Consider the following 24,596-nt stretch of genomic DNA (forward strand, 5'->3'; position numbering starts at 1 on the left):
TTGAACCTTTTTTGTGATTCTAATTTTTTTTCACACTTGTTGAACGAGAAAGTAAAGGGTGAGGGAAGAAAGAAGTGTATCAGGAAAGGAGATAGGGGAAAAAGTGAGGGTGGAAGGAAGGAAGAAGGAAGATGGAAAGGAGATAGGTATGAAATAAGAAGGTCAATTAGGAGTACACTTAAGTCTCTTCTACTTCTAATAGGTTTTGACATGCAATGTAAACTCTACACTCTTGCAGTTTTATTTCTATTCACATTGAATATGTAGATATTTCTTAGCAAGTTGATTTGCTACTGCAGTTTATGGACTTAATAAAAATAAACATTCAAAAGTTGTGAAGATAGAACTGTCACTTACATAACCTTTCACCTCAGCTCACAGCCATATAAAATCCTTGATATAGAACTATGCTTAAATGAAGTAATTGCCATGTGCACAGACAGAACATCATAACTTATCACAGTACATTTACCCCTGGAAGGGTCAAATGTATAATTTCTCTAACACATGATGCTGATTTCCCTGTCGTACTTATTTTGACCAGACTGTAGGTTAAAAGCAACCCTGAACATTTTCTTCTTTCAAATGCAACATGAATACTTTCTTTGTACATGATTGCATATTAAGTTAGCCCAACCTTTGCAAGGGAAAATTTATAAGGCTTCCCAGAAAAGCAGAGTTGAAGATTGCTATTTAATGGTTTCACTTTGATCATATTTATAGGCATAATCTGAATATGACCTTTTTCTAAGCTTAACAATGCCTTTCTTAAATACTGATTATGGCAAGGAATGGTGGTGTTGAAATTTGAATTTTTAAAAATTCCCTGGGAGATACTGTTCTCAAGAACAGATATAAGCAAAATGTGGAGTAGAATGGAATGGAAATGGAATTTAGGAATGATGTTAATGACTCTCCTTTACAATTTTACTGTTCTTAGAAAAAGTCTTAAACCTTTTAAATCATATTTTCTTTAGTGTTCTAGTTGCCAGATTTTTTTGGAATTATCATTGCAGATAAATAGTAATATATGATATATATGATAAATATATAAGGCTTCCTAGGTGGTGCAGTAGTAAAGGATCTGCCTGCCATTGGAAGAGACACAAGAGATGAGGGTTCAATCCCTGGGTTGGGAAGAACCCCTGGAGGAAGAAATGGCAACCCACTCCAGTATTTTTGCCTGGACATCCATTGACAGAGGAGCCTAGAGGGCTACAGTCCATGGGGTCATAAAGAGTTGGACATGACTGAACAACTGAACACATGCATGATAAACAAATTTATATGTTTATATATATGTACACACCACACACACACACACACACACACACACACATTATAGGCTTCCCTGGTGGCTCAGTGGTAAGGAATCCACCTGCCACCATGTCACCTGCAGAAGACACGGGTTCTATCTCTGGGTGGAAAAGATCCCCTGAGAAGGAAATGGCAATCAACCCATTCCAGTATTTTTGTTTAGGAAATCCCATGGACAGAGAGAGAGTCCTGGCGGACTACAGCCCACAGGGATATAAAAAAGTCAAACATGACTTAGCGACTAAACAACATACAAATGTATATATATTCTGCTGTCAGTTGCTTCTAAGTCATTACAGGCAAACCTTGGAGATGTGGGTTCAGTTCTAGTTCACTTCAGTTCAGTTGCTCAGTTGTGTCTGACTCTTTGCAACCCCATGTAGTGCAGCACTCCAGGCTTCCCTGTCCATCACCAACTCCAGGAGCTTACTCAAACTCATGTCCATCAAGCTGGTGATGCCATCCAACCGTCTCATCCAATGTCGTCCCCTTCTCCTCCCACCTTCATCCTTCCCAGCATCGGAGTCTTTTCCAATGAGTCAGTTCTTCACATCAGATGGCCAAAATACTGAAGTTTCAGCTTCAGCATCAGTCCTTCCAATGAATATTTAGGATTGATTTCCTTTAGGATTGACTAGTTGGATCTCACTGCAGTCCAAGAGACTCTCAAGCATCTTCTCCAACACCACAGTTCAAAAGCATCAATTCTTTGGTGCTCAGCTTTCTTTATAGTCCATCTCTCACATCCACATGTGACTAGTGTAAAAACAATAGCTTCAACTAGACGGACCTTTGTTGGCAAAGTACTGTCTCTGCTTTTTAATATGCTGTCTAGTTTGGTCATAGCTTTTCTTCCAAGGACCAAGCATCTTTTAATTTCATGGCTGCAGTCACCATCTTCAGTGATTTTGGAGCCCAAAATAATAAAGTCTCTCACTGTTTCCATTGCTTCCCCATCTATTTGCCATGAAGTGATGGGACTGGATACCATGATCTTAGTTTCTGAATGTTGAGTTTTAAGCCAATTTTTTCAGTCTTCTCTTTCACTTTCATCAAGAGGCTCTTTAGTTCTACTCACTTTCTGCCATAAGGGTGGTGTCATCTACATAGCTGACATTATTGATATTTCTCCCAGAACTCTTCATTCCAGCTTGTGCTTCATCCAGCCCGTTATTTCACATGATGTGTTCTGCTTATAAGTTAAATAAGCAGGGTGACCATATAAAGCCTTGATGTATTCCTTTCCTGATTTGGAAGCAGTCTGTTGTTCCATGTCCAGTTCTAACTGTTTTTCTTGACCTGTATACAGATTTCTCTGTATTTCCATACAGAGAGGAAGCAGGGCAGGTAGTCTGGTATTCGCATATCTTTAAGAATTTTCCACAGTTTGTTGTGATCCACACAGTCAAGTACTTTGGCGTAGTCAATAAAGCTGAATTAGATATTTTTCTGGATCTCTCTCACTTTTTCAATGATCCAACAGATGCTGGCAATTTGATCTTTGGTTCTCTGTCTTTCCTAAATCAGCTTAAACATCTGGAGGTTCACGGTTTCATGTACTGCTGAAGCCTGGCTTGGAGAATTTCGAGCATTACTTTGCTTGTGTGTGAGGTGAGTGCAACTGTGCAGTAGTTTGAACATTCTTTGGCATTGACTTTGTTTGGGATTGGAATGAAAACTGACCATGTCCGGTTCTGTGGCCCCTGTTAGTTTTCCAAATTTGCTGACATATTGAGTGCAGCACTTTCACAGTATCATCTTTTAGGATTTGAAATATCTCAACTGGAATTCCATCACCTCCACTAGCTTTGTTCATAGGGATGCTTCCTAAGGCCCACTTGACCTCGCACTTCAGGATGTCTGACTCTAGGTGAGTGATCACACCATCGTGATTATCTGGGTCATGAAGATCTTTTTTGTATGGTTCTTCTGTGTATTCTTGCCACCTCTTCTTAATATCTTCTGCTTCTGTTAGGTCCATGCCATTTGTGTCCTTTATTGAGCCCATCTTTGCATGAAATGTTCCCTTGATATCTCTGATTTTCTTGAAGAGATCTCTAGTCTTTCCCATTCTATTGTTTTCCTCTATTTCTTTGCATTGATCACTGAGGAAAGCTTTCTTATCTCTCCTTGCTATTCTTTGGAACTCTGCATTCAAATAGGAATATCTTTCCTTTTCTCCTTTGCTTTTCCCGTCTCCCCTTTTTTCAGCTATTTGTATGGCCTCCTCAGACAACCATTTTGCCTTTTTGCATTTCTTTTTCTTTGGTATTGTCTTGATCACTACCTCTTGTACAATGTCACGAACCTCCATCCATAGTTCTTCGGCTGTCTGTTTATCAGATCTGATCCCTTGAATCTATTTGTCACTTTCAATGTATAATCATAAGGGATTTGATTTAGGTCATACCTGAATGGTCTAGTGGTTTTCCCTACACTCCTCAATTGACGTCTGAATTTGGCAATAAGGAGTTCATGATCTGAGCCACAGTCAGCTCCCGATTTTGTTGTTGCTGACTGTATAGAGCTTCTCTATCTTTGGCTGCAAAGTATATAATCAGTCTCAGTACAATAATGCAAATATCCCAATAAAGCAAGCCACATGCATATTTGGTTTCACAGTGCATATATAATTTTATACTCTGCTGTAGTCTATTAATTGTGCGATAGCATTATATCTTAAAAATGTATATACCTTAATTAAAAAGTACTAACCATCATCTTAGCATTCATTGAGTTGCTATTTTTATTCTGGCTTGATGGAAGAAGTGCAATTTTTGTTGGCTTGATGTTAGTGGCTACTGACTGATCACGTAGTTGTTGCTGAAAGCTGGGGTAGCTGTTTTTAAAATCAGACAGCAATGACATTTCCTTATCCATTGACTCTTCCTTTCAAAAAAATTTCTCTATAGCATGCAATGTTGTTGATAACATTTCATGCATAGTAGAACTTCTTCCTAAATTGGAATCAATTTTCTCAAACCCTGCACCTAGTTTATAAAAGAACTAAGCTTATGTAATATTGTAAATTCTTTGTTATTTCAGTAATCTTCACAGTATATTCACTAGCAGTAGATTCCATTTCAAGAGACCACTTTCTTTGCTCATCTATAAGAAAAAACTTATTTACTAGCATTTTGTCATGAGAATTCAGCACTTCAGTCTCAGCTTCAGGCTCCACTTCTAATTATGGTTCTTTTGCAATTTTTACCACATTTGCAGTTATTTCCTCCACTAAAGTGTTGAACTCCTCATCCATGAGGGTTGGAATCAGCTTCTTCCAAGCTCCTGTTAAAGTTGATATATTGTCTTCTTCCCATGAATCATGCCTATTCTTAATGGCATCTATAATGGTGAATCCTTTTCAAAAGGTTTTCAATTTTCTTTGCCCAGATCCCGCATCCAGCAGAGAAATAACTACCTATAGTAGCTATAACCTTACAAAATATATTTCTTAAGTAATAAAACTTAAAATTTAAATTTACTCTTTGATCCAAGGGCTTCAGAATATGTTGTGTTAGCAGGCTTGGAAACAACATTAAACCCATATACATCTCCATCTTGGGTGACCAGGTGCTTTGTCAATGAGCAGTTATATTTTGAAAGGGATCTTTTTATTTGAGTAGTAGGTTTCAAAAGTGGAGTTAAAATTTTCAGTAAACCATGTTGTACAAATGACATATGTGCTGTCACCCACACTTTGTTTTTCCATTTATAGAGCACAGACAGAGTTGATTTAGCATAATTCTTAAGGGCTCTAGGATTTTTGGAATAGTGAATGAACATTGGCTTCAACTTAAAGTCACCAGAAGCATTAGTCCCTAGCAAGAGAGTCAGTCTGTCTTTTGAAGTTTTAAAGCCAGACATTGACCTCCTCTCTATCTATGAAAACCCTACATGGCATCTTTTTTCTACTTTGAAAACCTGTTATTTACTCTAGTCACCTTCATTTGTGTCACCTTCATTTATCTTTTGCCGTTCAGTTGCTCAGTTGTGTCCAACTCTTTGCAACTCCATGGACTGCAGCACGCCAAGCCTCCCTGTCCAACACCCACTCCCGGAGTTTACTCAAACTCATGTCCATTGAGTTGGTGATGCCATCCAACCATCTCATCCTCTGTCTTCTTCTGGATAACTTGCTATAGCATCTATATTAGCACTTGCTGCTTCACCTTGCACTTTTATGTTATAGAGATGGCTTCTCTCCTTAAACCCCATGAACCATTCTCTGCTATCTTCAGACTTGTCTTCTGCAGGCTTCTCATCTCTCTCAGTCTTCACAGAACTGAAGAGAGTTAGGGACTTACTCTGGATTAGGCTTTGATTTAAGGGAATGTTAGAGTTGCCTTGATCTTTTAATCCACATCGCTAAAACTTTCTCCATATCAGCAATAACTACTGATATCACTGTTTTGCTCTCCTATCATTTATGTGTTCAGTAGAGTAGCATTTTTAGTTTCTTTCAAAAAATTTTCCTTTGCATTCACAACTTGCTATTTTGGTTCAAGAGTCCTAGCTTCCTTTCTCATTAAGCTTAAACATGTCTAGCTTTTGATTAAAGCGAAAGACATGAGACTCTTCTTTTCACTTTAACTCCAAGAGGTCATTGTAGGGTTATTAATTGGCCTAATGTCAAGATTGTTCTATTTTAGGCAGCAGGGAGGCTTATGAAGAGAAAGAAAGATGAGGAAATGACAAGTCTGGATACACACAACATTTATAGATTCAGTTTGGTATCTTACATGGGAGCAGTTCAAGGCACACCAAAATAGTTAGAGTAATAACATCAAAGATCACTGATCACAGATCACCATAACAAATATAATAATAACTTAAATTATTGTGAGAATTACCAATGTGATATAGAGATACTTGTGAGTAAATGCTGTTGGATAAATAGCACCAATAGATTTGCTCATTGTAAGATTGCCACAGACTTTCAATTTATAAAAATTACAGTATCTGCAAAGTACAATGAAAGGAGGTATGCCTGTATTATAAAGATTTGTATTTAGTTTTATTCACTAATAATATATTTTATTTGGGTAAAATGCCATTTTAATAACTATTACTCAATCTTTATATATCTATACAGATGTAAATATAGCTATGGAATGCTATTTTTATGTTTGATATATTTATATTTAATTAGACATCTGCCACTTTTGACATATGGGACTTGACATTTTATTAGTTTTTGCCAACTCAACTAAACCCTCAACTAAGTTTAATTCTTTAAAAAGTAAATAGATTATTTTTGGGTTTCCTGAAATGTCATTGAAGTATGCATGCACACATTCATGGTCATAGGTTCCCATGTAGAGATCTACTTTTTAATGGCCTAAATTTATCAGAGTTACTGGTTATATCAAAATCATTGGATATATTTGTCTCCTTTGCTGTTTTAATTATTATCACTGCTCAACAAATCATTCCCAACTGAGTGCCTTAAAACAATAATAAAATTTTGTATTACCTCTCATGATTTTTGTGGGTCAGCAATTTGGAGAGGGTGTAGCAGAAATGGTTTTTCTTCTCTTCATCACATCAGAGGCTTCAGTTGGAAAGACTTGATGGCTGGGGTGACTCAACAGCTGGAGGCTGGATCATCCAGAGGTATTTTCACTGGTATGTTTGACGGTCGATGCTGGGAGTCCTGACCTGGGCTGTCAGTTGGAATATTTATACATGGTCTCTTCCTGTGGGCTTCCTCACAGCATGGCAGCAAGATTCTGAAAGCAAATGTCCCCAGAAAGCCAGTTGAAGTTTTACTGCCTTTTATTACCTTGCCTCAGAACTCACATAATGTCATTTCTGCCATTTTTACAAGTCTTACCAATTTCAAGGAATGGAACACTTAACAACACTTATCAATAGTAGGAGTGTCAAAATCACATTGTAAGAAGAGCATGGGTGATTGATATTAAATGTTTTTATAGCCATCACTGGAAAATACAGTCTTCTATATTTATAGAAAAAAGCAAAGTTCATAATCAGCCATAATTGGTTCTTCTTAATGTATTTTACACTGCACTGATTTTTATTCTATCAATAATCTTGGAATCTGGACCAGAACCAACATCTCAAATGAACCATGGCATCAACAAACAATGCCATTGCATTGTACCTTTTACAGAGGATCCTAGTATCACCTTACAATTCATTGTACCATGATCATTGTTCTGTTCCTTAGAACCTGGCCAAAAAAAGCAAACAAAACAATGCTTAGCTATAGTAACTAAGCAGTCAACAAAAAAAAATGTCTCATTGCTACCCAGAGGAAGTGTGGAACAACAGTAGTACTAATTTGTACAAAATAATAGCATATTGTTATAGCTGCCCCACTCACACATTTTGTGGGCTCCTCTTTGTGCACTGGTCTTGAGTAAAAATTCTCAAATTGTTATCCCTTGACCTCTTCAGAATCATTGAGCGCAAGGGTCAGCCATCTACAGCTGATAGACTAATTCTGGCCTAGAGTCTGTATAGCCCAATTTACTAAAATAGTTTTTACATATTTTAAGACGTGTAAAAATAAAAAAAAAAAAAAAACACAAGACAAGACAAAGATAAATGTGATGGAGAACACCAAAGCTTAAAGTATTTATTCTTACAATATTTATTTATTATAAGGTTCTTTAAAGAGAAAAGCTTGTTGGTTTTCTGATCTAGCATACTTCATTAAAATTCAATTTCCTGTTTTACCATGGACTTACTGAATCTGCATTATGGGGGAAAGGAATATATTTTCGGAACATGAATCTTTGAAAAGTTCCCCTGACAATTTTTTTATGTCTGCTAAGTTTTGAAAACCACTAATTTTGATTGTCTACAAATACTTGCAAACATGCTTGGTTTGGCTAATTTAACTAATTAACTGATTTTTATTATTATATTTTACTATATATAACACCTGGGAGATGCCATGGACAGAGGAGCCTGGCAGGCTACAGTCCATGGGGTCGCAAGAGTAGGACACAATTTAGTGACTAAACCACCACCACCATGAAACTGTTCATTACAGTGGGTTTTGTTGTATCATAGCCAAAAAAAACATTGAGTGATTGAATATTCTTTTCTTGAGAGCAAAGATCCATTTAAAGTTTGGTCTTTGGCATTTTTGACATTTTTCTAATGTATTCTTGAAGACTATAAATCCCTTTTTAAGTTAATTGTAAATTCTAGAAAGTTTTCCTTAAATGTCAAGGTTGTGCACAACTTTGTTTTTTTTTGTCAACCACATGGGCAGTATGCTGCTATAAAGGATTAAACTATACTGCATTCCTTATGTGGCATACTTAGCAGTTATTAGGGCTTTCCTGGTGGCTCAGAGGGTAAAGTGTATGCCTGCAATGCAGGAGACCTGGGTTCCATTCCTGGGTCAGGAAGATCCCCTGGAGAAGGAAATGGCAACCCACTCTAGTACTCTTGCCTGGAAAATCCCATGGATGGAGAAAACTGGTCCGTCCATAGCTATAGTCCATGGGGTCACAAAGAGTTGGACATGACTGAGCGACTTCACTTTATTTAGCAGTTATTAAGTGATGTTGTAGAAAAATAACTAATAAAATGAAAAATGGGCACAATGAAAGTAAAATTTAAGCATTTTATAAAACAACGTATAACATACTTCCATTTGTGTAAAATAGGTATATATATTTACTTGTCTGTATTTCTGTATCCATCTATGTATCTATCTACTTATGTATCTACATGCCTCTCTATTTAATAACTATAAGATAGAAGGATATAGAAAGGATATTATGACAAAGAATAGGATATACCAATGTGTTAATAGTGAACTTGCCAATTTTATACATCTTCATTTTTCTACTGTAATAAATAAAAGAATGCTATATGAAAAAAATAAAATAATGTTTAAAATCTCAAATTTTATAATTTCCTGAACTGAAGAATTTAAAGCCTCTATTTTATGTAGAAAGTCTTCAAAATGGGTAAAAAAATAATATCTTAACAAGTCACTTTCAGTTGAGGTGAGAATTGGATTTTCAAAAGGCACGACTGAAATGTCTAAAGTAGTAATAATTATCTTTTCCAGTAAGGACAACAATCGAGGGTCATCCTTCTAAATGATTTACTGAGTTTCAGTTTTCAAGCTGATATTATGAATCAATATGTTAACATGTTTGACCCAATTGAGATGACCAACTAAAATGGGAAAAAGTACAGATTGGATTCATTGTCTCTAAGGCTGTGGAACGAAGTTATACTTGAAAGGGTATTTCATGCTGATACTAATAAAGTGTCTGTGTTCTCCTTCCCATCGTCTTATAAATTTGTTTTTCTTCCATTGATAGTGTATGTTAAGGCTACATATCTCAAGATAAAGTTAAAGCAGAGTTTTAGGTAATAAAACAAAATTACACTTAAGTAGCTTTTCTTTTTCTTTCAACTTTGGTATGAAGATATCTTTTAAGTGCTGTAATCAAAATATTGTGTTACATCTTTGTTACCTCAAAGTATCTACAAAAAATGCTGCAAAATATTTTTAAAGTATTTGCTAGCTGCTATCTATTATCACTTTCTTTATTCCCTAGTTTCTTCTTCCTTAGAACTAGTGATGTCTAGTAACAATCCAGATTGATCCAAAGCCTTTTTGCTTATTATTCTCAGCTTCAAACATTTTGTTGCAGTCATATCAAACTATTTTTAATTTTTTGAATTTAAGATCATTTTTCATAATCCTATGTCTTTCATCAGACTTTTTCTCAAATGCGCTTCCCATATTTAATTCATTTAGCAAACTCAGAGTTGTCTGCAGGGCCCAAAATCAAACTTTTTTTTTTCTGGTGTGAAATTTTCTTGTTTAGATTCTTCAAATATTACTTCTTCGGTATCACAGATCCCCCAGATCCTACTTTGTGGTAACACTATTATATTCAATTTTGTTCCCCCTCTGGCGTGGTACTTATCATGTTACATTGCACTCATTTTCTCTATAAAATCTGAAAAAAGCCTTTGTCTTCTATACCTGGACTCTCTAGCACTGAACACCTCAAATGCACCCTGTAAATGCTTATTTCACCAGTGAATCAATATTTCCTATCATAGCTCTTTTTGCATTAAACATTCTGACCTGATATACAATTCTCAGACTACAGTTCAAGCCAATTGTTTTATCCCCACATTTTAAATAGAAAATGCCTGTGACACTGATTTCTGTATCATCTCAGAAATAATTGAATGAAGAATAAACCCAGGGGTATTTGGACCTAAATATTGAGTTTGATAGGCTCATTTATTGTGGCTGAGCCACACTTTACTAGAAATGATGAGCCCTGGCCTCAATGGAGTGGGAAATGGAGACATACACAAGTAGTTGCTGCTGCTAAGTCACTTCAGTTGTGTCCGACTCTGTGCGACCCCATAGACGGCAGCCCACCAGGCTCCGTCGTCCCTGGGATTCTCCAGGCAAGAATACTGGAGTGGGTTGCCATTTCCTTCTCCAGTGCATGAAAGGGAAAAGTGAAAGTGAAGTCGCTCAGTCATGTCCGACTCTTAGCGACCCCATGGACTGCAGCCTACCAGGCTCCTCCATCCATGGGATTTTCCAGGCAAGAGTACTGGAGTGGGGTGCCATTGCCTTCTCTGACACAAGTAGTAGAGAGGAGTATTTTGATTGAAACATAGTTTTGGGGGGACATTAAGAAGACTACTGAGGTGGTTGTATTTGTACCCACTGTATTTAACTTTCTAAGTTGGAGCCTACTATGTTACTTGTAAAAGTGATAGTTATATAGCTTCTGCTAAATATTTCAGTCTAGGTCTGGGAATAAGGTTGTCTGTCTGATATCAGGTTTAGCCAGTAAAACTGAGTGACTTCGCTTTCACTTTTCACTTTCATGCACTGGAGGAGGAAATGGCAACCCACTCCAGTATTCTTGCCTGGAGAATCCCAGCGACGGGGAAGCCTGGTGGGCTGCCATCTATGGGGTCGCACAGAGTCGGACACGACTGACGCGACTTAGCAGCAGCAGCAGCAGCAGAAGAAGAAGAACCATAAGTCACTGATCAGTTGGTACTGTCCCAGTTTACACTTGAAGCAGGTCAACTGATGATTTTTAATCATGTTAGTGCCTCCCCACTTCACTTTCAGAAGTGTCTTAGTGAGGATGATAAATAATACGTCACATTAGAAATGAGTCATCTCCTAAAGGGAGATTAATAATAGATCAGAATAGTAGGAGATAATATTCATTGAATGCTGCTAAATATATCTTCACATTTAATCCTTACAACAACCCTGTGGAAAGTTACTCTTATTATAATGATTCCATTCTTACAGAAGTAGAAAGTGAGGCACAAAAAAGTTCAGAAATATGTGAAGCCAAATAGCTAGTAAGCAGAAGAGGTAAGATTCAAGTGTAATCTGGTTTCGGAACTTATAAGGTCAAATGTTATACCACACTGCCGCCTGGTTAAAAAGAAGAAAAAAAAAATTTGTGGAGAAGCAGATCATTAGGACTTGTATCATTCTTCTTTTCTTCTGGTCCCATCTTTTCTTCCTTCCTTCCTAACCTCCATCCCTTGCTTCCTTCCTTCCTTCTTTCCTTCCATAAATGTTTATTGAGTATCTGTTATGTGTCAGGCACTGTCCTAGGCACTAGAAGCACAGAAAGCAAAACAAAATCCCCTCACTTAGGGAGTTTGCATTTCAGAAGTTGTATATTTCTACTGTGTTTTCATGGTGCCATTTTGCAAATATTTTGATGAAAGTCAATGTTGTTTTTCAGTCACTATGTCATGGCTGACTCTTTGTGACCCAATGGACTGCAGCACACCAGGCTCCTCTGTCCTCTACTATCTCCCAGAGTATGCTCAAATTCTTGTCCATTGACTCAGTGATGCTATCTAAACACATCATCCTCTGCTACACTCTTCTCCTTTTGCCTGCAATTTTTCCCAGCATCAGTGTCTTTTCCAATGAGTCAGCTCTTTGCATCAGGTGGCCAAAAATAATAGAACTTCAGTATCAGTCCTTCCAATGAATATTCAGGGTCAATTTCCTTTAGGATTGACTGGTTTGATCTTGCAGTCCAGGGAACCCTCAAGAGTCTTCTCCAGCACATATCCCAAAGTCAGTGTTAATTCCTGTGTATAATGTGAAACAACAAAAATAAGTTTGGTTGGTGATTAGGGTGGAAGGAGTCAGCCATGAATGTACTACACATCATGGATGAACAATATCCATTCCCATAAGCCTTGGCTTTGGGCAGTCTTTTGATTCAGGAAACCTTTATGGAGTGCCCATTGGGTGTCAGGCCCTCTGGTGAGCTTTCTTCTGGAGCAGGCTACCACATCACTCTCACAACAGCAAGAGGAGAGCTGTATCTCTACTCTATGTTTCTGTTAGTTTTAAGTAGAATTAATCCTATGACGTATAAGCAGAATTAATCATTTTCTAATTATTTTTTTTTCTTGATAAAACCAAACATAAAGAGACATATACACTTTGTCCCCAGTGACCAGGTTTCAGGGAAATTAAAGTACTAAAAGCTAAATTATTAACAAGCCTTTAACTCTCTTACACAATCATGTTTAGAGAAAAGCTCTCAGGTAGAATTTTAATGTCATGGTTCCTTGGAGTCTATTTAGATATGGCCTTGGCATATCCTACCAGGGGCTTTGACCCCATTAGATGTGGTCCATTTAGCAACAGTCCTATTTGCAATGTCCCTTCCAGCACATGCACAGAAGGGGATCAAGCTCTCTGTCGTAATCATGCAGTTTGAGTGTGTACCGCAAACCAGATGAATAAGGCATTGGAGAATTGTACTGAGCCTGACATGCAATGTTTGGGACATTTTAATTACCAAAAAAATTTAGTTGTTTTCCACTCCCACTACTTTTAAACCACTTGGGAAATATTATGCAGATGTAACTTGAATGCAACTGTTTGTAGCTCCATTAAAGGTTAAATTTGCATAAAAATTAATTCATTAAATGGAAGCTGTACTATATTGAGGATGTATTATATTGTGATTGACCAAAACTCCATTTTGTTAATTAACAATGGGACTTAGTCACATTTAGATAATACTGGTAAATAGATATCAGGAGACCCTATCAAAAAATGGATGAGGTCAAACCATCTGGATACTATCTTTTTGGTTAAGTTTGTAGTCTTGAAAGTGAAAGTCGCTCAGTTGTGTCCAACTCTTTGTGACCCCATGGACTGTAGGCTTTTCTGTCCATGGAATTCTCCAGGCCAGAATACTGGAATGGATAACCATTCCCTTCTCCAGGGGATCTTCCCAACCCAGAGATCAAACCGAGGTCTCTCACATTGCAGGCAGTTCTTTACTTTCTGAGCCACCAGGGAAGCCATGGTTTGTAGGACAATAGTGAAATATAGTTTCTGGTATATTTATTCTCTTACTATAATAAGATATAATATAGTATATTCAGTAAATAATCACCTGAATGAAACTTAAGGACCATAAAAATCCAAGAACACAATTGAGAAGTTACAATCATATGAATGTGCAGATTTGCCTGGTACAATGTGAATGGGAGAGTTGATGACCTGAGTGACAGTTGTCATTCATCTGTCACTGAGCAGTCATAAAATGTTTATATATGTAATGAAAGTTTGTTTAACTTAAGAGCTTCAGTATGTGTCTTCAGGATAATTCATTGAATTTGTAGATTCAGTTGTGGTGAGTATTGATTTCTGAAATTTCTACATCCATTAACAATATCATACTATTTATCTTTTTTTAAAGGCTCTTCATAAAAATACTCCATGAATCTAAATGTAATTCAAAGAGTAAAATTCATTGCCTTTATAAAATGTAATTGGAAACATTTTTTTCTTACTTTTAGAAAAGATTGGAATGGTCATTCGAGTAATGAAAATGGCACAGTGAAAAATGATGACCTCCATAGACCATCAGTTTTGCCATTGTCTTCTATTTATACATAACCTTTCCTTGAAATAAAACTACAAATATAATTCACTACATATTTTAAAACTTGGCAAGTGTAGCATATCAGGAGATGCTACCAATTTCCACAGTTATTTTAAAAACAATCTTTTTCACATTTAGTGCCAAATAAAACAAGTTTGAATCTGGTTTCCAATCTGATTTTCTCACTGAAGACCCTGAGAGTTTCTCATTGTTCTAAAACAACAGATGACTGTTGGGATATTCGCTTCAAGTTTACCCTTAAATTCTGGGAAGTGGTGAAGGGTTTGAAGATCTAATAAGGAATTTACTTAGGAATCAGCCACTTCTGTGTCTTCATTCCCTATAGAAAACAGATGAGGATAGCATTCAAACAGAGACAATGACTGAACAAATATTGCCTGGTTGACTTATACATGCCTTTGCTACAGAGAGTGGTATGTGGACAAGAGTGGAAAAGTCAAATAGCAAAAAAATAGAGCTACTACTAGAGCCTAAGGCAGCGAGCTTTTGAGGTAGGTTGCTCTGGAGGATAAACAGTCAGTTTGTTTTGTCCAGTGTTTCTCCCACTTTAGTGAGCACCTCCATTCTTACCTGGAGAATTCCATGGACAGAGGAACATGGCGGGTTATAGTCCAAGGGCTCTCGAAGAGTGGGGCACAACTGAGCGACTAACACTTTCACATTCACTTTTTCACTCACTGAACTGAGGTCCTTTTCCGCTGGAGGTCCTGATGGAGTAGGATGAGAGGAGAGTCTTCTGACACAGTTTCAAAGTAGAAAAAGGATGTAAGGACTCACGTGGGGATTAACAAGGTGACTTTAGTGTTAGTTGTGTCCTATTCTTTGCAACCCCATGGACTACAGACTGCCAGGCTCCTCTGTCCATGGGATTCTCCAGGCAAGAATACTGGAGTGGGTTGCCATTCCCTTCTCCAGGTGATCTTCCCGACCTAGGGATGGAACCTAGGTCTCTTGCACTGCAGGCAGACTCTTTGCCATCTGAGCAGGGTAATATTTTATAGCAGTTCTCTGGAATCAAAGGAAATAATGAAGGGGAGTTTATACCTTTTCTCAGCAAAAGCCCTTTCTCCTTCTTTTTGAGGTTTGAGCTTTATTGGTTCTCATCAGTTTTGCTCCTTTTTTCTTTCTGTAGCTTCATTCTCTGTGGTCTCTCTCTGCTCTGTTACTTTACATGTAAAGGATGTCCAATAGGTTTTTGCTGATGTTGTTATTTTGCTGATAGTATCAGCTTAGACCACAGAATAGAAGTAGCAAATGTCCTTTCCTCATTCTAAAGAATGGTGTTAGTCTCAGAAGCTGGACCTCCAAAGAGAGGGCTCAGGTAACCCTGAGACTTGACAATCAGGTGGGAGAGACATCAACCTTTCCTCATCATTTCTTCTCACCACTATGTTGTGAGAGCAGGAAACAGCACAAGAAGTCTGAAGGAGATGAGGAGAGAGGACCAGGAGAATAAAAAAGTCAAACCAAGCCTCTCCTTCTCTCTGCTGCCACCTAAGAAAAGGCCAGACCTCAGCTAGGGAAAGCCAAGAAGCTTGTCATAGTTTGTGAGATACATGTTTTGGTTTTGATTAGACTGGACTTTTTGATGCTAAAAAGAGTTGGTTATACAATTGTTTTTGGGAGGGAAGTCAGAGTGACAATGACTTTTATTTATTATTATTACTTTTTAATTTTATTTTTATTTTATATTAGGGTATAGTTGATTTATAATGTTGTGTTAGTTTCAGGTGCATAGCAAAGTGATTCAGTTATACAAACACATATATCTATTATTTTTTAGATTCTTTTCTCATATAGGTTATTACTGAATTTTGATTAGAGTTCTCTATGCTATGCGGTAAGTCCTTATTGATTATCTATTTTATATACAGTAATGTGTATATGTCAATTCCAACCTCCTAATTTACCCCTCCCCTCACCTTTCCCCTTGGGTAACTGTGTTTGTTTTTGAAGTCTGCCAGTGTCTTTTATAAATAAATTTATTTGTAGCATCTTTTTAGATTCCACATGTAAGTGATATCATATGATATTTGTTTTTCTTTGTCTGACTTCACTTAGTATGATGCTTATTCAACTCTAAAACAACCTAAGCTATGAGTTTTGCCCAAAATAGCATCTAGAAGCCAGGAAGGAAGACCCAGCAGTAAGTTTTAAACTGGTGAAATAAAGTAAAGTTATTACTTGATTGCATCTATGTGAGCTCAACCCAAGAAATATACCACTGGCCAGCATAATATTTCATTCTTTGATTTTTTTAGGGTTGCTTTGGAATCTTTAATGAATAACATGTTAATTTTAAGAAGTGACAGATGAGTTGTTACTGTTGCCTAGTTGCTAAATTGTGTACAACTCTTTGCAACCCCATGGACTGTAGCCCTCCAGACTTCTCTGACCTGTGGAATTTCCCAGGCAGGCGTACTGGAGTGGGTTGCCATTTCCTTTTCCAGGGAATCTTCCTGAACCAGGAACTAAACCTGCATCTCCTGCTTGGCAGGCAGAATTTTTACCACTGAGCCACCTGGGATAGATAAATAATTTCATTCTATTGGCTGTTTTCAAGGTGAAAAGATGAATATGGAAAGCCAACTTGAATAAACGTGACTTTGCAGATCAGTGTGTCTAAATGAGATCAATGGGGAGAAAGAAAGGTAGAAAGTCTAGGATTTTATCTCTGTCTGATTAATTTGTGCCCCAATTTGTAAAGTCTGCATCAGCTTGGACAAACTAATTCCCCCATTGCATATGTGGTTTGCTAATGTAGTTACCTATTTCTGGGACATCTTTTAGCTCCCTGACATGTGAAAAATACCTATTCATCTTGTGTATCACACCATCTTTGTAACCTTTCACCGTATCACAGTCCACTCTCTCTCCCAGGTAGAACTGACTGCTTGCTATTTGTTTCAACACAACACTTTTCAGACTTTTCTGAGTCCCTTTATTGCAGCTGTTTATTTAGAAGTTTGCTTTTGTCTAATTAATGCATGAGCTCCTTGGGGCAGAGACTTTGCCATATTTCTATTTGTATTCCTAAAATAGCATGCTTTGGATATACTAGATGCTCAACAAGTATTTATTGAATAAATTAAGGAATATTTTCAGAGAATGGCCTTGTTTCCAAATTGAGAAGAGACTGGGTAGGTAGTCCAAAGTGTCAAGAATATCAAGCAAGGGATGATAAGATTCAGGTATTATTGCCCAGAGACTCCAAAATTTGTTACATGATTGCCTTCTTCAATCCCCCAGAGTTAAAGATTTTATTACTACATTATTTATTGAAATTTAAATTTAAATGGAGTGATTCAGTTACTAATTGCATGTGCATACAAATCTGCAAATCTATTTATCTTTAGTTTGTTTTTCCTCAGTGAACCTATGATTTGAAACAATGTAGCATTCTATAGTTGAAATCACACAACTGCTACATTTGTATATTTCTTTTGTTCATTATTTTCTTTTTCTCTTTGCATTACAAATAGATTAATATGTTTGTTGAAACAGGGATAAATTTTAATTCTTGATGAGTCACCTCAATATTTAGACTACTTGTGTTCAATCAATGTGAAGTTGGTGAAAACTATTGTACAGTCACAGTAAATTTAATTATATCAATTGTTGCTTGTAAATAGTCTGATTGCTTATATTCAGTTTGTTACATGAGACATTTGTAAGCACTTAGCAGTGCAATCAATTGTTTATGCAATAACTATCTTTCAAAAAGTAATTACTTTCAAAGTATTGGTGTATTCTCCTACAATATAACACATAATATATTACTTGTGTTTTGATGCTGAAAAAAAGGTCCAATTCAGAAGATTCTAAAATGAATTTGGTGGACATCTGCCTTGAGACTGTGACAACAATTGCTTAAAAATTATTTCTTGATAGTATACTTAGTGACATTGGAATACAGCTTAGTTTGTGGCAACCAGGCCAATTTTCAACTGCTTTTGCAGCAGTATATGTGTTTATTCAAGACTCAGAGACTCAGCTGGCGTGATGTTATTGGTAAACTGAGAGCTAGTCACAGGGCTATTTAGGAGCATGCACCACCTGAAAATAGACATTGTAAATGTCTGAAATTCAATAAAAATAGATCTTAATCTTAGAACTTGTTTTGTAGGTAAAGCGGATTCTGTTTGTGCATTGTGCTGCCTGCTACACATGGGTCCTAGAAATGTACAATTGGCAATTGTTTCAAGGAGTTACATCACAGAGGGCATCATTGTAGCAATTCCCCATACTTTAACAAGATTGCTGGACATGATACACTGGAGAATCCCTCTGCTGGATGATTCATTGTATTCACTGGCACAGATACCAAACTATGCAGTGGCACCAGTGATCATTAAATGATGACCAGGAGAAAGCAAATAAATTGGAAAAGTTTAACATTTTATTCTGGAAGCATATCTGTTACATGGTTAAGCAGTGATTAGTTATCCCAGGCAAAGTGAAGTTGCAAACTCATTGAGAATGAAGTTTCTAAAGTTCATTGATCAAATGCCCGAAGTTATGCTTTTAGTCCAAATGACTTAATTAAATATAGGGCTTAAGCATTCATCCTCTAGTTAGATCATGTCATTTTAAGCAAGCAAAGCAATAATTTAGATCTGTCTAAGGTATCTTGTGCTACTTATTTGCAAATTCATATTCATTGCTTTTGACACAATTTGTCCTCAGTTTTGCATCAAATTGTTAAGGTTAATTGTCCCTCAAATGGTCTTCTCATTCTAAGGGGGTTACCTGACCAGTCCATGATGGGTTTTAGGTCTGTTATTTTGACAATGGGAATCTTGGAGGAGGGTTATAGCTGCTAAAGTGGTGCAGATTCTAGTGGATGATTTGAAGTAGCTGGGGCTACCTCCACAAGGTCTGTTTTTGATGGAGTGACTGGATACACTATCAGGCAATAGTGGGAAAGTCTATATTCTACATTAACTCTATTGTTTACTTTTGGTAAGCTACTTCATTATCCCAGTCTTCAGGGTCTTTTTCACCTATAAAATTAGGTGGTTGAAAGATGGTAAAGTTCTTTTTAGCTCCAGTCTTCTGTTATTAGGAATTAGCACGGATACTACATAGTTGATATACAACTCTGTTTCTTCATTTTTCTGTGAATGCTGCTAGGTTATAGTTTATTTTGTCTTATGTTAAGTGGCTATATGACTGAGTATCACTTTCAGACCAGGATAGTTAAGAAACAGGTCTAACTTTTGGGCCCTCTTTCCACTTCTGCTGGTAAACACCAGACCAAGAAATGGCAGATCACAAGGTGGAGGTAACATGGGTCTCTTAATCTCCATTAAGGGGGAAGAGTTACTCTTTGATCAAGAATACCCCCTTCTGGAATTAATATGAATAAGAAGAAATTGAGATTGTAATTGTTTATCTATGTTATTATTATAACTAATAGTTTGGGAATATCTAAAATTATAAAAACAATGTGCCAGATGAGAGTCTTCTCTGTTTTACCTGTCCTTAGAGAAAATCCTACAGACTCCACCAAAAAAGTACTAGAAATAATAAAAAGAATTGAATAAAGTTGCAGGATACAGAATCAACATACAGAAAATAGTTGTATTTCTATATGCAATTATAACAATAAACCATTTGAAAGAAATAAAGGAAACTGTCTAGATATTAGTATCCTTTATGGGGAAACATTACAACTGTTGAATAGATAGAGTTTTGGAAACATAATTTTTGATAATATTAAGGAAACAAATTCTATTATTTTTTTAAAGCTACCTTCTCTAAAATATTTAGCAGATTCCCTGAAAACCATCCAGGATGTTAGAAGGACATCTAGCTAACCTAAATGATAGACTTGCCATTTAGAAAAATAAATATTGAATGCCCTGGAAATAAAAACAATTTGGTTAAAGATATTGAGTGAGATGGGGAGAAAAAGTATTTTTCCTGTTTTAATTAGTTCCTGAAACATTAAACAGGGGAAGGAAAATGGTGGTATTATTGGTTACCTGGACTAGAAGGATTAGTGAATATTTTGTTTTAATTCTAATACCCTAACTTCAAAATGAGGAAACTGCAGTAAAGATGAAATAGCATGTTCCCATCCCATAATTAGTGGCAGTACTAGAATTATAGTCCTGTGTACTATTGACCAGTTTAGGGGCTGAGACCATATCTGGCAGGCTTGTCCTCCGTCTCACAGCTAGAGATTTCTATTCTAACTTTACCTCTGCTGCTGCTGATACAGATATAAAACTTATATAACATTTATATAGCATGCATACTAAGTTGCTTCAGTCATTTCCAACTTTTTGCAACCCCATGAATTGTGGCCCACCAAGCTCCTCTGTCCATGGGATTCTCTGGACAAGAATACTGGAGTGGGTTGCCATACCCTTCTCCATAACATTTATGTGGAACCAGACACAAGTTTATGTGCTTTATAGATATTAATTCTTTCTCACAACAACTGAGGACTCATAGATCTTACCTTCCAGAATTCAGAGCCCTGTGTAGTCGTAGTCTGTGTGATATATGATGGTATATCACTTCTAAGATTAGGTTTTAGAAGACACTGAGGATTCTGTCTTGGGTGCACACACTTATGCTCTGTCTCTCTTGGATTATTCACCCAACTTCTGTATCATAAGCAGCTCTATAGGGAGGGCCAAGGGATGAGGAAGTGAAACCTCTTGCCAATAGCTATCTGAGTGAGTTTAGAACATCCGAGGGCTCCAGGTGCCCCTTCAGGTGACTGCAGCCTCCATCAGTAGTTTGTTGAAACTTCACGAAATATCGTGAGCTAGAACCACATAGCTAACCTGCTCAGAGATTCCTGCATTGTATTTAGGCTACTATTTCCAGCTGTATTAACACCAGGTTGTTATTGTTGATGACGACATTCATTGTTTCTAGTTTCTATGATGAATGGTTTTTAAAGGCTGCAGTTTAGAGTCTGCCCCAACTGTGAAGAAGATTTGCAATTGCTTGGTAATTTCAAAGTAGGAAAGTCTAAGAAGTAGACCAGAGATAATTGAGGCAGAAGAGTTTTACTATATGTCATTGATGCCCAGAAGTTAAGAAAAGGTGAAAGAGTGGGATCCATTAGCTGAGAAGAAGGGTGCTGAGAATGGACCCTTATCTCAGACAGATAATTGCCTTTTGTCTGTTAAACTGGGATCTGAAAGCTGTTTCCTTGGTTACAGGGGATTTGATGCTCAATAGTCAAAAGTAAAATGATTTCAAGAGTGTTTGTTTCATAGCTGAGTGGGCCAAGAGAAAATATCAGCTTTCCTTGGCCTAATATATTCTCTTTATATTACTCTGGTGATGTCAAGCTTAGCATATTATCTGGCTTCAATCACTGATACTCAACAGCTGAAGATATTGGAAAATGTGGTGTGTTTCATGTAACCTAAATATAAAAAAGATTCAAAACGAATGACTTTGAGAAACAATTCATGGCGTACATTTACAGGATTAATATAAATACTTCAGTCACATTATACCTATGATAGTTTCAAAAAGATATTTAAGAATTTGTATCAAGGACACTGACATTAAAAGGTAAGAACTTCATAGTTGGGCTGACTGTTGAATCTAAATAGAAAAATGGGACAAATTAGAAAAACATTGAAAAAGTATTGCAGATTAGATGCATCTTTAATCCTGGTGGGACAGACTTCACAGTTACTATACCATAGTAGGGGCGTTATACCCCTGAGAAGTCTTCCTGGACTCCCTTGGCAGTTAGTTGATCTGCCAGCTTTATCCTCATGTACATGCCCATAGACTTTCTCCTGGTTCTGTGATCATTGTTTTCATGTCTGTCTCGGACCATACCTGTCACGACACTGTTAGCTGGTGAGAACCAAGTATTATTTATCTTTATATCACACTATGTGTACATAGCTTGGCATGTATTAGGAGCATAACAAAATGTTAGAGAATTGAAAAATACTTAAAATGATAGTATTTAGAAAACATAATGTTTCATAAATTTTTATTACAAGTATATACATCGCTGCTACTAGAGACTTAAGTTTGGCAGAACTCTACAATGCCATTTTTTTCCCAATTTTTAAATGAACAAGATATATTGTATTTTCTAACAATATAAATACTTTTAAAGGTCAAACATTATAAGGAGCTTAAACATGGAATTTGCCATAGTAATTTGATTCTACATGCTATTTTGCATGTTATTACAAAAATCTAACTTTATGAGATTTAAGTAGAATCTAAAATAGATATTTATTTACACTTTTCAGGGTGTTTTAAGTGATTCCACCCATTCTTTCTTCACTTGTGCAAATTTCTAGTGTGCTTGTTATGTGCCTGGCACTATTCTAAGCTGAGAATCTTCAAAACCTAGTGCCTGGTATAAAAAAACTTCCTGTAGTCAGAGAGCTTACATTTCAGTGATGGGAGATATAAAATGAAATTATGTAGAATATCAAGAGTTCTTGTTTAGACATGCTAAATTTAAGAAGCCTAATAAATTCACAGAAATATTGAGAATGAAATATATATATCTAGAGCTTAGAGGAGGGATCAGGGCTGGATATAAAGAATTAGTATATAGAAAAATCATGATATGTAAAGATTTGGTTATGGATAGATTTGTCTAGCGACAAATTATAAAGAAAGAAGGAGAGAAAGATAGGAAGGAAAGAAAGAAAAGAAAAAGAGATCAGAACAGTACATGGATGCTTCAATATTTAGATGTCTGGCAAAACAAGATAATCTTTTCAAAAGACCATAAGGTAGATGATGCCAAGAAACCAAACAGGGTGGAGATGGGAAGTATTTAATAACATGAGAGTAGCTTGTGCTATGAAAAGTAGAGAGGACACGGACAGAAAATTAACCATTGGATTTTACAAGATGATGGACCTCAGTGACCTATGTATTCCTACTGCTATTTGTGATAATAATGGTAATACCACTCTTAATAGCAAACACCACATAGCACTAAGGCCCAGATACTGTTCTAAGTGCTTGACAGGTTTTGTGTGATTTAATGTATAATTAATATAAGAACCATCTTATTGGAGTGATGATTGAAAGTATCTAATTGTGTTGGATTGAAACAAGAATGAGAAGTAGTTATATTAGTTATCTGTTGCTACATTTATATATATATATATCCCAAAACAGCAGCTTAAAAAACAGCAAACATGTATTATCTCATCATTTTTACAGATTAGGAATTCAGAAGTATTTTGTTGGTTGGTTCTGCCTCCAAGTCTCATGAAGTAGCAGTTAGTTGTTGGATGGGGCTGCAGTGGGCCTGAAAGATCCTGCTGTAAAATGACTCAGTCATAAGCTGCCGGCTGGAGGGCTCAGGTCCTCAGTGGCTGTGCTCAGGTGGCAAAGCCTTTCCACAGGGCACATCCCCAAAGGGCAGCAGGTTTTCCCATAGAAGAAGAGATCAAATGAGGAGAAAGTTGTGCTACTTTTTGTGGCTTATTCTCAGAAGTTACATCACATCACTTCTGTTGTTTCTGTATCAAAAGGGAATTCCTAAGAAAATTTCTGCTCTACCTTTTGAAGCAAATGTCAAAGACTGTGTGAACATATTTTAAATCATTACTTCAGTGGTAAAGGAGTGAGGACTCCAGACATATGCAAGCACTTTGAGAATTTTCTTTTGAAAAGGGTAGAGGAGAGATGCGATATTAACTGGAATGAAATGTGGAATGAAAGGGGTGTGTGTTTGTGTGTGTGTGTGTGTGTGTGCATGCTCATTTGTATTTGTCTCTTTTTGATCCCATGAACTGTAGCCCACCAGGCTCCTCCATGCATGGAATTTTCTAGGCAAGAACTCTGAAGTCATTTGCCATCTCCTACTGCAGGGAATCTTCCCAATTCAGGGATCAAACTCACATTTCTGGCATCTTCTGCATTGGTGGGTGGATTCTTTACCACTGCACCATTTGGGAAGCCCAAAAAAGGAGAGTACTAAGGATTTAAGAAAGGAAGTGAGATGTGGGTTGGCTTGGAGAGAAGGAAAATGAATTTACCATGGAAGGTATAATAGTACTGTCTGGCTTTTGTAAGTGCCCACTTGAGATTCATGATCATAAATATAAGTGAGTCAAGTCAGCACATTTGTGGGATTATGATTATTTTAGGCCAGATTACCACATGCCTGAATGATTATCATAGTTGTCCAAATGGTTCTCTCCCCTCCATGTTTCTTTCCCCAGCTACTACCACATCAATTTCCTCAAAATAATTTTCTGCATAAATTAATCTCTAGGCCAACAACTTCATTGTTTCTTCTTGATCTTGAAGGTCAAATGCTTAGAATTTGATCCCTAGGTCTGTTGTCAAGTAGCCTTA

General features: G+C 36.8%; 1 protein-coding gene and 1 long non-coding RNA gene across 3 annotated transcripts in view; one reads left to right on the top strand and one right to left on the bottom strand.

Annotated features, from left to right (window-relative positions):
* NAALADL2 (N-acetylated alpha-linked acidic dipeptidase like 2) overlaps nt 1-24,596 on the top strand; it is a 1,599,429-nt gene that overhangs the window by 580,723 nt on the left and 994,110 nt on the right. The gene's annotated exons all lie outside the window — the stretch shown is intronic.
* Nucleotides 1-24,596, bottom strand: part of LOC145538632 (uncharacterized) — a 51,630-nt gene that overhangs the window by 11,882 nt on the left and 15,152 nt on the right. Inside the window, exon 2 of the long non-coding RNA XR_014077107.1 lies at nt 6,794-7,049. This is a non-coding gene — a long non-coding RNA (uncharacterized LOC145538632). The remainder of the gene's footprint in view (nt 1-6,793; nt 7,050-24,596) is intronic.

This window comes from Giraffa tippelskirchi, chromosome 2 (assembly GCF_054371585.1).
Source record: "Giraffa tippelskirchi isolate mGirTip1 chromosome 2, T2T-mGirTip1v1.2.pri, whole genome shotgun sequence".
NCBI classification, from domain to species: domain Eukaryota; kingdom Metazoa; phylum Chordata; class Mammalia; order Artiodactyla; family Giraffidae; genus Giraffa; species Giraffa tippelskirchi.